The sequence below is a fragment of the Kogia breviceps genome, chromosome 9 (assembly GCF_026419965.1).
Source record: "Kogia breviceps isolate mKogBre1 chromosome 9, mKogBre1 haplotype 1, whole genome shotgun sequence".
NCBI lineage: Eukaryota > Metazoa > Chordata > Mammalia > Artiodactyla > Physeteridae > Kogia > Kogia breviceps.
This window is the reverse complement of record NC_081318.1, coordinates 113,559,236-113,573,358: the sequence shown is the minus strand read 5'-3', so window position 1 is coordinate 113,573,358 and position 14,123 is coordinate 113,559,236. Positions and strand designations below refer to the sequence as shown.

The following is a 14,123-nucleotide window of genomic DNA, read 5'->3' as shown; positions in this document are numbered from 1 at the left end:
AGCGAGGGCTCACAAGTTCTGTGGCTCTCAGGACAGTGTTTCAATCAGGTGAATTTAGCCTGGACATAATGGCCGGGCCCCCTGGCTGGATGTAATTAAACAGCACAGGGACGGGGAGGGTTGGTGTGAGGGCTGGTGTCACCACGAGAGGGAAGCTGTGGGTTTCTGCTCAGCCTGTGTTTTCCATGCACCTACTTGGACGGTGGCTGCATGGGTGTCCCTGGCTGGAGATGTCCCCAGATATAAGATAGACGCCCACAGAGCAGAGGGGCAAGGTGGCGTCACGAGACTTGAGCCCTGAGGGGCAAGCTTTCCATTTGCGCCTGGTGCTCTGGGGTAGCAGGAGGGGAGCTCTGAAGCTCGGCAGCTCCTCCTAGCCCCATGCTCCTTGGAGATGACTTGTTTTGACCTTGTAACCAAAAGCAATGCTCAGTGGGTCCCCTCCTGGGGTTTGGTGCTGACTCACTGGGCCCCAGGCTGGTTCTCTCCAGTTGTTTCAGTTCTTATTGACACTCGTTCCTGTCTGAGATTCCAGCTCCAGTGCCTGCTTGCTGTGTAACCGTGTGCAAGTTACTCAACTTCTCTGGGCTTCTCTTTTCCTATCTGTGCAATGCAGACAGGAACCCACCTTGGTTTCTCTGCGGACTGAGTAAAGCACAGATACTTTATTGGTTGTTGCCGTGCCCTCCCTCCCCTTGGTCCTTTGTTCCTGCAGCAGGCTGGCTCCTTATTTTCTCCTAAAGACCATCTGACTTTCTTCTTTGTCAGGAAAGAACTGGGCGTCTTAGTGCAATAAGACATTCACTCCAGGAAATTGGGTATCCGATGGCTCTTGGTAACATCAACCAGGAAGGTTTTGTTTTCAGTGTTATTGAATCTGATTTATTTAGTATACTTCTAAATCTCATCTGTGGCTTGACAGGGAACAAAGTAGCTGGGACACCAAAGGCCAGGGGCCACTCGCAGTTGATCCATCCATCAACCACATGTCCCTGGACTCAGTGCCTTGCGTCAAGTCTGGGCCCCATGATCACAAGATTTGTTTATCTGGAGGCAGTATGAACGTGACTGAGCAGATGCTTTATTTAAAATATTTTTGCTCATGGTTTAGTCAAGGATTTCTCTTCGTTTTTAGTAGTAATTTTGCATCCTGAAGAGCTGAAAACCACGAAGAAGAGAGAATAACATGCAGCCGCTGTCAGAGAAATTCATGAAAACAAAGGAGGCTTGTTTAGGGAAATTTTGGTGGCAAAGAACAGGTACACACTTAAGGTAGCTTCAGTAACAAGGGGACAATAAAAGGAACAATCTAGAACCTGGTTGTGAGAATTACAGGTCTCAGGTGACCAAGCTGGGAGCTGCAAGGCCAGGCACAGGCTGGATGCTCTGAAGCCCCCCCCCCCACCCCGAGACCCTCGCAGACACCTCCTTTCCTGCGGCCTCCAGGGCAGATCCGAAGCAGAGAGCATGGAGAGGAATCCGGATGATGGGGCAGAGAAGGACCAGACACGTCCCGGGGCCAGGGCTGGCCATAAACGCATCCTGAGTCTGGAGAGGCATGGCGGGGTTTGACAACAGAACTGGGGGAACCAAAGGCCCTGAGTGAATATGAGGGTAACTAGGAGGCAGTCCACCAACTTCCTCGCTGGAGAGAATAGCCCGGCTGTGTCTGGGGTTCTGTGAATTTACACCCTCACCCCAAGGGGCACACCCTTGCTCTGCCTCGACCCCAAACCACAAACCACCTCCAGGTTCAGGTGAATCTTTCCTCCTCCTCCCTGGATCCTCCAGAATCAAGCAGACAGGCGTTCCTGGGAATTCCCTGGTGGTCCAGTGGTTAGGACTCTGCACTCTCACTGCCGAGGGCCCAGGTTCGATCCCTGCTCGGGGAACTAAAATCCCACAAGCCGTGTGGCACAGTCAAAAAAAACAAAAAAAAAAAAAGCAGAAAGGCGTTCCTGGACCTGGACTAGGCGCGCCCCCCACCTGCACTGGGCCTAGGCCTGGCCACTCCTCACGGGTGCTACCCTGATATGCGTCCCCTTTCTTGGTTCTTTGCTCTGTTCCTTTCCAAATGCTGGGCCAGGCACCGAGAGACCAGATGAATATTCCTCGATGAGGGATCCGCTGGCTGGAGGGTGTAAACATATCCAACTTCCTGGATGTTGCCAGATGCCTGCAGTTGGCACCCTAAGAGACATTCTACCAGCCGTTCTTGGGACCTACAGAAGTTTCTGGGCAGCTGTGAGCATGGATCCTGCCCAAATCAGCTAATACAACAGCACTCACGTGATCCAAGGGCTTCCGTACAGTCTTAAAAGGTAGATTCAGGCGGAAAAGGAAGTCGTCCTCTGCACAGCAGTGACAATGTAAGGAACTCATTAGCCGGAGGTCATAGGGGTTGACCATATAAATAGGCCCGAGAAAGATTAAGATACAGTCACAAATGATAGATGAGCTACGGGTCATTAGGAAGATCTGAGCTCATCTTTAATCCTTCCTTGTTTCCCCCCCAACACATTTTCATTAAAAAAAAAAAAAAAAGATATGCCAGCAGGTTAGAACCAAAAAATTAAATATGTCTCATTTTCAAAATATGACCATTATTGCTGTTTCGTTCAATTTTCTTCCAGTCTCTATCTCTGTAAAGGCTCGTTTGCGTAACTGAAGCTGTACTGAATAAACAACTTTAAAACTTGCCTTCTAATCCAACATTATATCATAAATACCTCTACAAGGTGTTTAAAACTCTTTGCAACCATTTTTTAGATGTATGCAAAATAGTCCAGGGATATTTAGGTTATTTCCAAACATACTGTGATGAATAACTTTGTAGACAGAGTTTTTTATTTGGTGTATTTAGAGTTGTTTCTTTTCGTCACATTGTTTATACATTAAGTGTTTTTCTTTTGGTCAGATTTACTCACATGGATTACTGGTTAAATGATCTAAACATCAGAAAAGGTACGGATATCTTCTATGGTTCTTAATACATATTACCAAATTGCTTTTAAAAATAGTTGTACCAAATTATACGTCTACCAGCATCATATGAATTTCCCTGACTTTACCAGCATTACTTATTTTATTCTATTTTGATGTTTTTGTTAACTTGATAGGCAGTGAAAGGTATCTCGTTGTTTTAATTTTCATTTCTTTAATCACCAGTAAGGTTGAACATTCTCCCACGTGTATGTTCCCTAACTCCTTTTTCTCTGCTGCGAATTATCTATCTCTCACTTGCCCGTCGGGAGTTGCTTTTCATAATTTGTGTGAGTTCTTCGTGTAACAAAAACATCAAAGCCTTGGTAGCATTTCCGTAGCCTAAATGTTGATGTTATTGCTCCGCGATAGCCCATGTGCCCCTAAAAGTGTGGTGAATGCCACTGCTGTACCACTGGCAACCAAGGAGAAAGCATCTCAGATTCACCCTTTATGAGTGGGGTCATGTTTATTTTACTTTTCACTACGATTTATTATAATAAGTGAGTCTGTGTTTTTACTAACAGCCCATTTCCTCCTTCTTCCCCAAAGGAAAACACAGATAATTGGCATATCTGGTGCTGGAAAGAAGTGTGCATCAGAGCAAATGTGCCCCAAAGACCCTCCGCAGCCTCATTAATCAAACCCAAATGAAGTGTGCCAGCCCCCAGACTTGGCCTTTCCTGACAGAATCAGGTTACAGGGACTGCAAGGGCAGCCTCCCAACAGGTCAGTCCGAGAGAGGGGAGGCCTGTCCACGTCTTGCCAGAGGGGCTGGTAAGGGTGACGAGAGTTGTGCGTGGATACAGGATGCTCAATGGCCTCCACTTTGCCACCGACACGTCACACTTGCGAAAGCACTCTCACACACAACTACCTTGTAAGTTCGGAATCCTCTGATCCATCCTGCGGGCAGGGAAGCTGCGTGTCAGAAGCTGGAGTGCTTTGCCCACCAGCTCAGAACCAGAGATATGCCTGCAGGGGACCTGACCAGCTCTGATGTGTGTGTGTGTGTGTGTGTGTGTGTGTGTGTTTGTGTGTGAGATATGCCTGCAGGGGACCTGACCAGCTCTGGTGTGTGTGTGTGTGTGTGTGTGTGTGTGTGTGTGTGTGTGTGAGAGAGAGAGAGATGCCTGCAGGGGACCTGACCAGCTCTGGTGTGTGTGTGTGTGTGTGTGTGTGTGTGTGTGTGTGTGTGTGTGTGAGAGAGAGAGAGAGAGAGAGAGAGAGATATGCCTGCAGGGGACCTGACCAGCTCTGGGGTGTGTGTGTGCGTGTGCGTGTGCGTGTGTGTGTGTGTGTGTGTGTGTGTGTGAGATATGCCTGCAGGGGACCTGACCAGCTCTGGGGTGTGTGTGTGTGTGTGTGTGTGTGTGTGTGTGTGTGTGTGTTTGTGTGTGAGATATGCCTGCAGGGGACCTGACCAGCTCTGGGGTGTGTGTGTGTGTGTGTGTGTGTGTGTGTGTGTGTGTGTGTGTTTGTGTGTGAGATATGCCTGCAGGGGACCTGACCAACTCTGGTGTGTGTGTGTGTGTGTGTGTGTGTGTGTGTGTGTGTGTGTGTGTGAGATATGCCTGCAGGGGACCTGACCAGCTCTGGGGTGTGTGTGTGTGTGTGTGTGTGTGTGTGTGTGTGTGTGTGTGTGTGTGTGTGTGTTTAGCATCTTTATTGGAGTATAATTGCTAGCTCTGATGTTTCCAGTTACTGTGATGTTCTAGTCGCTCAGGTCTTCCTGCAGGAGAGAGAACTCTGTATCCAGCGCCTGAGAAGACCCCACAGTTCTGAACCCATCAACACATAAACTTGTATCTTGTGGTTTAACATCAAAGGAAGACGCCAGTGCAGCAGTAGTCAAGCCCTCTAGTGTCCTGGGTGAAATTTCTCCTTTCTAGTCCAACAGAGTCAGTCACCCATTTTGGCTAGAATGAGGCAAAGTAACTAAGAAATCCTGGAAGTCGGTCTGATTGCAAATAAACTTCATCCATTCATCCGTGCAGCAAATGATGATTTTTTTTTTTTTTTTGTGGTACGCGGGCCTCTCACCGTTGCGGCCTCTCCCGTTGCGGAGCACAGGCTCCGGACGCGCAGGCTCAGCGGCCATGGCTCACGAACCCAGCCGCTCCGCGGCACGTGGGATCTTCCCGGACCGGGGCACGAACCCGTGTCCCCTGAATCGGCAGGCGGACTCCCAACCACTGCGCCACCAGGGAAGCCCGCAAATGATGATTTTTAAATGATGCATCTTAGGACTTCCCTGGCGGTCCCGTGGTTAATACTCCACGCTTCCAATGCAGGGGGCACAGGTTCAAACCCTGGTCCGGGAAGCTCTGCAGGCCGTGCGGTGCGACCAAAAAAAATTTTTTTCATCTTAAACGATGCATCTTAAATTAACCTACAGTAATATTGACTTTTTGGGTGTATAGTTCTATGAATTTTTTTTTTTTTTTTTGCGGTACGCGGGCCCCTCACTGTTGTGGGCCTTCCCGTTGTGGAGCACAGGCTCCGGACAAGCAGGCTCAGCGGCCACGACTCACGGGCCCAGCCACTCCGCGTCACATGGGATCTTCCCGGACCGGGGCACGAACCCACTTCCCTTGCATCGGCAGGCGGACTCTCAACCACTGCACCACCAGGGAAGCCCAGTTCTATGAATTTTTACGCATGTATAGATTTGGGTGAGCACCACGGCCACCAGGATATAAAACCATTCCATCAGCCCCCCAAGCTCTATCATACTGTTCCTTTATAGTCACTCCCCACCCCCAGCCCCTGGCAACCACGGATCGGTCTGTCATTTTAATTTTGTCTTTTCCAGAATGTCATATAAATGGGCATTGTCAATACCATTGTCATACCATTGTCAATGTCATACCATTCAGATTGGCTTCCTCCACTTTGCAAAATGTCTTTGAGATTCATCTGTCCGCTCATATCAATAGTCCATTTCTTATTACTGCTGATAGCACTCCGTTGTACAGATGCTCCATCCATTCAACCATTCAAGGACTTGCTTCCAGTTTTTGGTGATTATGAATAAAGCTGTTATAAACATTTGTACAGGCTTTTGTATAAACATAAGTTTTCATTTCTTTAGGGTAAATACCCAACAGCAGGATTGCTAGCTCATATGATGTGTGCTTAACTTTATAAGAAAAAGCGCCAAACTGTTTTCCAGAGTGGTTTCTCCACCATTCTGCATTGCCACTAGCAATAGAGAACCAGCTATAGTTCTGCAGCCTCATCAGCACTTGGTATTGTCGATATTGATCTTAGCCATTCCAACAGGGAGGTAGTGGTACCCGTCGCGGTTTTAACTTGCATTTCCCTGGTGGCTGACGATAGTGAGCAACTTTCCTATGTTCATTCGCCACCTGTATGCTCTCTTTGGTGAAGAGTCCAGGTCTATCAACTGCTTTTTAATTGGGTTCTTTGTTTCCTTACCACTGAGCTTGGATAGTTCTTGACATATGGTGTAGTCTTTTGTTTGATTTGCATGATGGAGGTGATTGATCATTGACAGGTGTCAGACAAGTGCTGCATGCAGCAGCCGCAGCCCAGGTCCTCCAGGCAGGGGTAGGTGGGCAGGCAAGCAAGGCTTTACCACTGAGTGGGGCAAGGGCTTTTCTAGCAGGTGGGATGGCACCTCTTCCGGCCTCGTGTGGTCAGCTGTGGCTTTCCAGGCAAAGTGTTTCCGAGCTGATTTTCGAGAGGCGGTAGGCGTGAACCAGGGTTTGCCCAAACTTCTTACACAGCTGTCTGTACCTGCCGTTCCACGCCTTCAGCTTCCATTTTCTACTCTCTCTCTCTCTCTCTCTCTCCCCTAGGTCATCTGAGCAAGAACCGTGTCTTCAAATGTCAGAAATCTATTTGGTTTGGGCCTCCCTCCCTAGTTCCCCACAGTCACCCAACTACCTCTCTGAATCTCTGCTTGAATCTGAAATTGAAATTTCAAATAGGATGACAACCAGGCCAAAGAGAACTCTCAGCTGTTCCTGCGCAGCCTTCCCAATGTGCCGTAACCTGAGGATGACGTCGGCTTCTGTCTGCCTTTCCCACCCACATCCAATTCGTCCTGTTTAATTTCACAACGTATCTTAAGCCACTGTAAGCTGCCAGCATCTCTCGTCTGCATGATGGCAAGTTACCTGGGCTTTCTAACTGCCTGAGCTCCAAGCAGAGGGAGGCACCAGCGCAAATCTCATCTTGCTGTACCACGGTACTCCGTGGCTCCCCACCTTGCCAGGGCTCTACCCCTCACCACAAGCACCAAGTACCTGCCTGTTCTGGCCCCAGCAGCTCTCCCCTCTACCATCCCTGCTTCTCCCGTCCCCAGATCCTTACCTGCTGCCTCCTCCTCACTAAGGTCTCCCCCCACGTCTGCTCATCCTCCTATTAGGGCTGCCCTTCAGGACGTCTCCACCCCACCATTCGTCTTATCTTCATAAAAATCCGTACGTTCCTGAAATACCCGGTTTGTTTGCTATGTGTCTGCTGTTTGGTCTCTCCCTACTAGAGTGTCTGTCCTAAGGGGCAGGGCTCTACCTTGCTCCTGCTGCACCCCCGCTGCCAGTACAGGCATGTAGGTGCGCAGTGCACCTTGCAGAGAGAGAGAGGGTGGGGCTGGTGAGTCAGCAAGAGATGAGTATGCCTGGATCTGGGGCAATAAAATAGAAAAACCAGGTGCTGGGGAGGAGGGCTTTAAGAAAGAATGTAAAAAGTGAGATTTGCATTCCTGAAAATTTACTCTGGAAAGAGGAAACACCTGAGCAAGGGAGGTAAGTTAGGAGGACGTTGTAAAAGCCCAGAAGACAGATTGTGGTGCCTTAACTGTGGTACTGGAAACAAAGACCCTGATGGGGGGAGCCAGAGTTAAGAAATAACAGGGGAAAGAAATCTATAGACTATTTTAGGTGGAGATGAGAAGTCAAAGGTAACGCCCAGGTCTCCACCTTGACAAGTCAGGGTCTCGGTGGTGTCAGTCCCTGAGAGGGGCTGTGAGGAACAGGAAGATGTTGGTGACGTCTGGGTCACACGGAACACAGCCCGGGAGGCATGCTGGCCACGAGGCTCCTCTGAGCCAGCAGGGGCGTCTCTCCCAGAAGCCCAGGCTCCTCTGGGCGATACTTCATATATTTGATCTAGCTTGTGGGAGAGTAAATCTTGTATTTACAGGAGAATTTTAAGGAACTTATTCTGTTAGGGAGATGATAAATTCTTTAGAAACAACCTTCTCTCGTGATCTTTTCTTTTTAAATTCATAGACTGATTTTTCTTCTTTAGTCTATTGATGTGATGGATTCCATTAAATGATTTTTGAATGTTTAACCAGCCTTGTATACCTGGAATAAATTCCACCTGGTCATGGCATATAATTCTTTTTATACATTGTTGGATTTGATTTGCAAATATGTTTTTGAGAATTTTTCACATCTATCTTTATGAGAGATATTGGTCTGTAGTTTTCCTTTCTTTTTTTTTTTTTTTTTTTTTTTTTTTTTTTGCGGTATGCGGGCCTCTCACTGTTGTGGCCTCTCCCATTGCGGAGCACAGGCTCCGGACGTGCAGGCCTAGCGGCCATGGCTCACGGGCTTAGTTGCTCCGCGGCATGTGGGATCTTCCCGGACCAGGGCACGAACCCGTGTCTCCTGCATCGGCAGGCGGATTCTCAACCACTGCGCCACCAGGGAAGCCCCTTTCCTTTCTTATGATGTCTCTCTCTGGTTTGGGGCATTTGCATAATGCTGGCCTCATAGAATGTTCTATGAAAGTTCTATCTCTGCTTCTATTTTCTGGGACTGTGTGTAGAGAATTGGAATAATTTCTCTACAGTCTGGTAGAATCCACCAGTGAAGCTGTGTCCACTGCTTTCTGTTTTGGAAGGTTATTAATTACTGATCTAATTCTTTAATAGATATTGGACTATCTATTTCTTTTTTAAGTGAGTTCTGTGGATTTCCTCCGTCAAGAAATCAGTCCATGTAAGTTTCAAGTTCGTGGGCACAGAATTGTGACCATTACCCTTTTAATGGTCATTGGCTATAACATTTTTAGGGTTATGCCACTAGTTTTGTTCTTTCTTTGCAGGCTCTACAATTCATTTGCTCACTTGTTTGCTTATTTAATAACTATTTTTGCGTGCCCGCTGAGGTCCAGGTGCTGTGTTGGGGCCCTGGGAACGAGGGGTAACAGCAGTAAAAGTCCCTGGCTGGTTGACCTAGCATTAGACTGTGGAGACCACCAGTCACATGTGTGAGTCAGAGCGGGTGGTCTGGGAGCCATCCTGCAGATACCTTGGGCAAGGCCAATCTGGATGAGCCTTTTTCCTCTTTGGTGTGGGATCTGAATAACCACCGGGAGAGAGAGGGGGCTGGAGGGGCCATGCTGGCCATGACGACTGTAACTTCGAGACAGCGACAGAATGGTGGATTTATATCAACACCTGCAGGGATACTCCGGTTTAATTGCTTAGAAGAACTCAGAGGAGCCTATAATGAAAATGCTGGGTAATGGGGCCGTTGAAAAGGGATAAGAAGGTTTCCTCTGTAATCTCCTTTAATCTGCAACTGAACAACGGTTTCTTTGTTGTATCTGTTGTGCTTCTGTGTGAACAGTAGCCAACCCTGGCCACCCTCAGGGAAATGGGCTTATTTATCAATGAAATTTGGCTGGAGGCTGTGACGCTGGGCTGGATGGGCAGGCGAAAGGGCACCACACACTTTCTCTGAGTAAAAGTCAATTGTTTTCAGCCTCTTCGTACTGCTGTTCAAGATGTAGACTGTGGGGACGCGATATCCACTTGGGGCTGTGCTCACGTCTCACCTGGTGCACCATTTCTACCCAGTGACAAAGAAGTCACACCTTATCTACGATTATTTCTTTAGGATATGTTCCAACAAGTATAATTACTGAATCAGAAGAAAAGTCCATTTTAAATGTTCCTGAACCTTTGTTGGGGGGGGGGGTGGATGTAATTTTAGAATTTCCTGGGGTTCATCTCTCTCTGTCTCTTTACTATATAGAACTGTTTATCACAGTGGCAGACAGAGCCTTCCCTAGTAAATGCTTCACCGAAGATATTCTCCTGTATAATGACAAAGCCATTATCATGCCTATGAAATTTAATGTTATTCAACTGTTTTACTTTGTCCAAAAAATGTCTTTTAAAGAGTTTTTTCAACCAAGATCCAGTTCAGGATCTCACACTGCCTTTGACTGTCTCATCTCTTTTATCTCCTTTAACAGTCTCCGGTACACTTTTTTTTTTTTTTGTGGTATGCGGGCCTCTCACTGCTGTGGCCTCTCCCGTTGCAGAGCACAGGCTCCGGACGCGCAGGCCTAGCGGCCATGGCTCACGGGCTTAGTTGCTCCGTGGCATGTGGGATCTTCCCGGACCAGGGCACGAACCCGTGACCCCTGCATCGGCAGGCGGATTCTCAACCACTGCGCCACCAGGGAAGCCCTCCGGTACACTTTTGTTTTTCATGATTTTATTTCCAATAGTTAAATCTTAAACCAGTAACAAGGTCAACTCATTTATGGAAAATCAACTATGTGCCAGGAGTTTTGCAAGTCTCAGCATCATTTTAAGAGTATATTTAAAAATTTACTTTCCAGTTGCCTCTCTCCCTAGACAAGATCTGCTAGGGCAGGAGTCACGACCAAGAGCAGACCCTGAAGACATGCTTGTTCGGATGATCTCACTTGACTCGGGTGAATGGTATATTAGTACCTGATGTTCAGGATGATTATAAGATTTGTCCAAATCGCTAAGATCTGGCAAAATGGGCATTCAAATGAGGACCTCTGATTTCAAGTCTAAGTCTGTTTAACTTGAAAGCAGCCTGTCCCTCAGAACTTTAGTTTCCCCCAGGGAGATTTATTTTTTAATTAATTTATTTATTTATTCCATGGCTGTGTTGGCTCTTCGTTGCTGCGAACGGGCATTCTCTAGCTGCGGCGAGCAGGGGGCTACTACTCTTCAGTGTGGTGCATGGGTTTCTCATTGTGGTGGCTTCTCTTGTTGCGGAGCACGGGCTCTAGGCGCTTGGACTTCAGTAGCTGTGGCACGTGGGCTCAGTGGTTGTGGCTCACAGGCTCTAGAGAGCAGGCTCAGTAGTTGTGGCGCACGGGGTCAGTTGCTCCGTGGCACGTGGGATCTTCCCGGACCGGGGCTCGAACCCGTGTTCCCTGCATTGGCAGGCGGATTCTCAACCACTGCGCCACCAGGGAAGTCCGCCCCCCACCCCACCCCCAGGGAGATTAAGGAATTAAACTGTCTCATCTCAAAAATACATCCCAGTTCTAGATGTGCTGAAAGTCAGAATGTTCAGGAGCTTCAAAGACTTAAGTCCTCCAAGCAACACAGCTTAGTGGAAGGAGCATGTTAAGACCCTGGCTTATGGGTAAGACATCGAAATTCTCACAGGTTCCCAGTGGCCTCACACAGGAAGCAAGGTAACAATATCTGCCTAAGGGGGCAGAGGAGGAGAAGATGAGGTAGGGATGTGAACCACAGGAGTGATGCCTGGTGTGCGGTGAAATGCTCGCTAGAATGAGATGGAGATGGGGAAGCCATAAAATACGAGACGGAGGGCAGAGCAAGCAAGAGTCGAACAGAAGTCACCTCTGAATAATCATGCAACATTTTCTGCTGAAACAAACCTCTCTATTTCTTCCATTCTTCCAAAAAATGAAGCTTGGTGTTCTGCCTCCTGTTCTGTACTAAGAACCTCAAGCAGGTAGGAGGTGTTAAGAGTTTGTTCCTTCCTAGGTGATTGATAACTTCTGGGTGCAGAGTGTCTGAAGAACACAGACGGCACCATTCAGAGCTCATGGAGTGAGAGCCAGATGTGACCTGGGAGGCTGACGCCATAATTCATCCACACAGCGCCCTGCCCGGCTTCAGTCTCTGCCACAGGTTGTGGCTCAGAAAATGCATTACAAAAAGATATTTGGTATAGTTTGGGGATGACGAGGTGGGAAGTTAAAACAGAATTAAAATTTACTTTAATTCTTGTAAATGAATCAATATATGTGTGTCTTCCAAGTTTCAGGCAAAACAAAATAGACTTTTTTTAAGAAAAAAAAAAAGCAAAAATGTTCTTAGTTGCTAAGGATTTGTGTCTGAATCAAAACCAACCTGGCTTCATAAACTTTAACTTATTTTAGATTTCAGGAAAACATGTTTCAGTTTGATGATGAGCAAATGGAGATTTCAGACATGTGCCTAAGGCTATACTAACTATTCTAGAAAGAAAACCACCATGCTTCCTCTTAAGAATGGAGGTTGGGACTTCCCTGGTGGCGCAGTGGTTAAGAATATGCCTGCCAATGCAGGCGACACGGGTTTGAGCCCTGGTCCGGGAAGATCCCACATGCCACGGAGCAACTAAGCCCGGGCGCCACAACTACTGAGCCTGTGCTCTAGAGCCCACGAGCCACAACTACTGAGCCCGACTGCCACAACTACTGAAGCCCGCGCACTTAGAGCCCGTGCTCCGCAACAAGAGAAGCCACCGCAATGAGAAGCCCGCGCACCGCAACGAAGAGTAGCCCCCGCTCGCTGCTCGCCGTGTGCAGCAACGAGGACCCAACGCAGCCAAAAATAAATAAAGTTATTTAAAAAAAAAAAAAAAAAAGAATGGAGGTGAATCGGATCTCCTTGAAAGTGCAACTTACAGCAAGTATTGCAAGTAGTCAAACAGGGACGCTCAACAGTCTTTGCACAGCCTGATTCTCTGGGGAGCTAACTGGGCAGGAAGACCACTGGATGCTATCATAAAAATCCATGCAGAAAACAAGGTGGCTGAAGCGAGATGGTGGCCAACAGCAAGAAATCAGTGGGACAGTTCTAGGAGGTCGCCTCAAGGGGGCTGGTTCATTGACTGAGTGTCTGGATGGAGAAGGTGGGCTGAGGAAAGCGGGGTGTCCAGGATGAATCCGGGTTTCTGGCTTGAGTTGTTGGACGGATGGCTGTGCCATTAATTAGGAATACTCTAGGGAAAATTACCTAGCCTCTCAAAACCTTAGTTTTTTCTTCCATAAAATGGAGAAAACATCATGTACTCTACAGTTGTTCTAGAACTTGCCTGGAACACAGAGCATGCTTACTAAATGTTTTCCCTGCGACGTGTCCTGCCTCCTCTTCCAGCCTCCCTCCTCCAGCTCCAGGCCTGGTGGTACTCCTGCTTGCAGGAATGAACCCTTTTCTCTCCCAGTCGGGCTTTCTCCCCTGCATCTTATCAAAGCACCTCACCTGCCTAGGATGGCATAGCCTTTAGCTTGCTGTGTCATCAGTTATTGAGATAAATCACCATCATTCTCATCTCAATGTAAGTCGCCCTTGGAATGCAGGCTTTTCATAGCATGGAGGGATAACATTTTTCTTATTTTTCAGAAATGGATCAAGTTCTTTTTGCTCCTTGCCATTTCCTTCCCTCACTTACCCCTTTCCCTCTCCTGCATTCAAGCAAATAGTTGGATCCCTACTGCATCGGAGAAAGGATGCGATAGCTGGAAAGCAAAGACAACAAACAAACAACAATAATGGCAAAACTCCTGGGTCTCATCGGTGTTGATTTCTCAAAGCAAATCACTCAGGCAATTAAGAAGATGTGAGAAAAATGGTCACACACATACACACACACACACACCCCCCTCACGTCAGTCTCTTCTCTCCAAAACCTGTGGGCACAGAGGGCTATGTGCCTCTTTTCCTTCCTAATCCTCCCCAAGGCATGCATGCATGTGTGCATGTACGTGTGTGTCTGTGAGACAGACAGACAGAGAGAGAGAGAGGTACCTCCTGAGGGACTGATCAGCACGGGAGGAACTCCTTTCTTGGATCAGACACTTGGCAACAGCCAGAGTCAACATCCTCTGCTGGGCCAGGCCCGGGGGTGCAGATGGCTGAGGCGTTAGGAAGCTGAGCAGGCAGGAGGGCACACACCTCACACGGCCGCTGCCGTCCGGGGCTCCACCAGGTTGCAGGATGGCCTGGGCTTAGCGAGTCTGTTGGCGTGGGCACCCGCAGAGGAGTGAAGGTTGGTGGCAAACCCAGACTTCACCGTGGGGAAGGAATAAGACCCCATTTCAAAACTCTGTAAATGGGCTGATTCGAAATGATCTGTTTTGTGAGGGTA

At 48.0% G+C, this 14,123-nt stretch overlaps 1 non-coding gene across 1 annotated transcript; it reads left to right on the top strand.

Annotated features, from left to right (window-relative positions):
* Positions 1-1,819: 1,819 nt before the first annotated feature.
* Positions 1,820-1,892, top strand: TRNAE-CUC (transfer RNA glutamic acid (anticodon CUC)). Its single transcript has one exon. It is a non-coding gene; the product is annotated as a tRNA-Glu (tRNA).
* Positions 1,893-14,123: the final 12,231 nt, after the last annotated feature.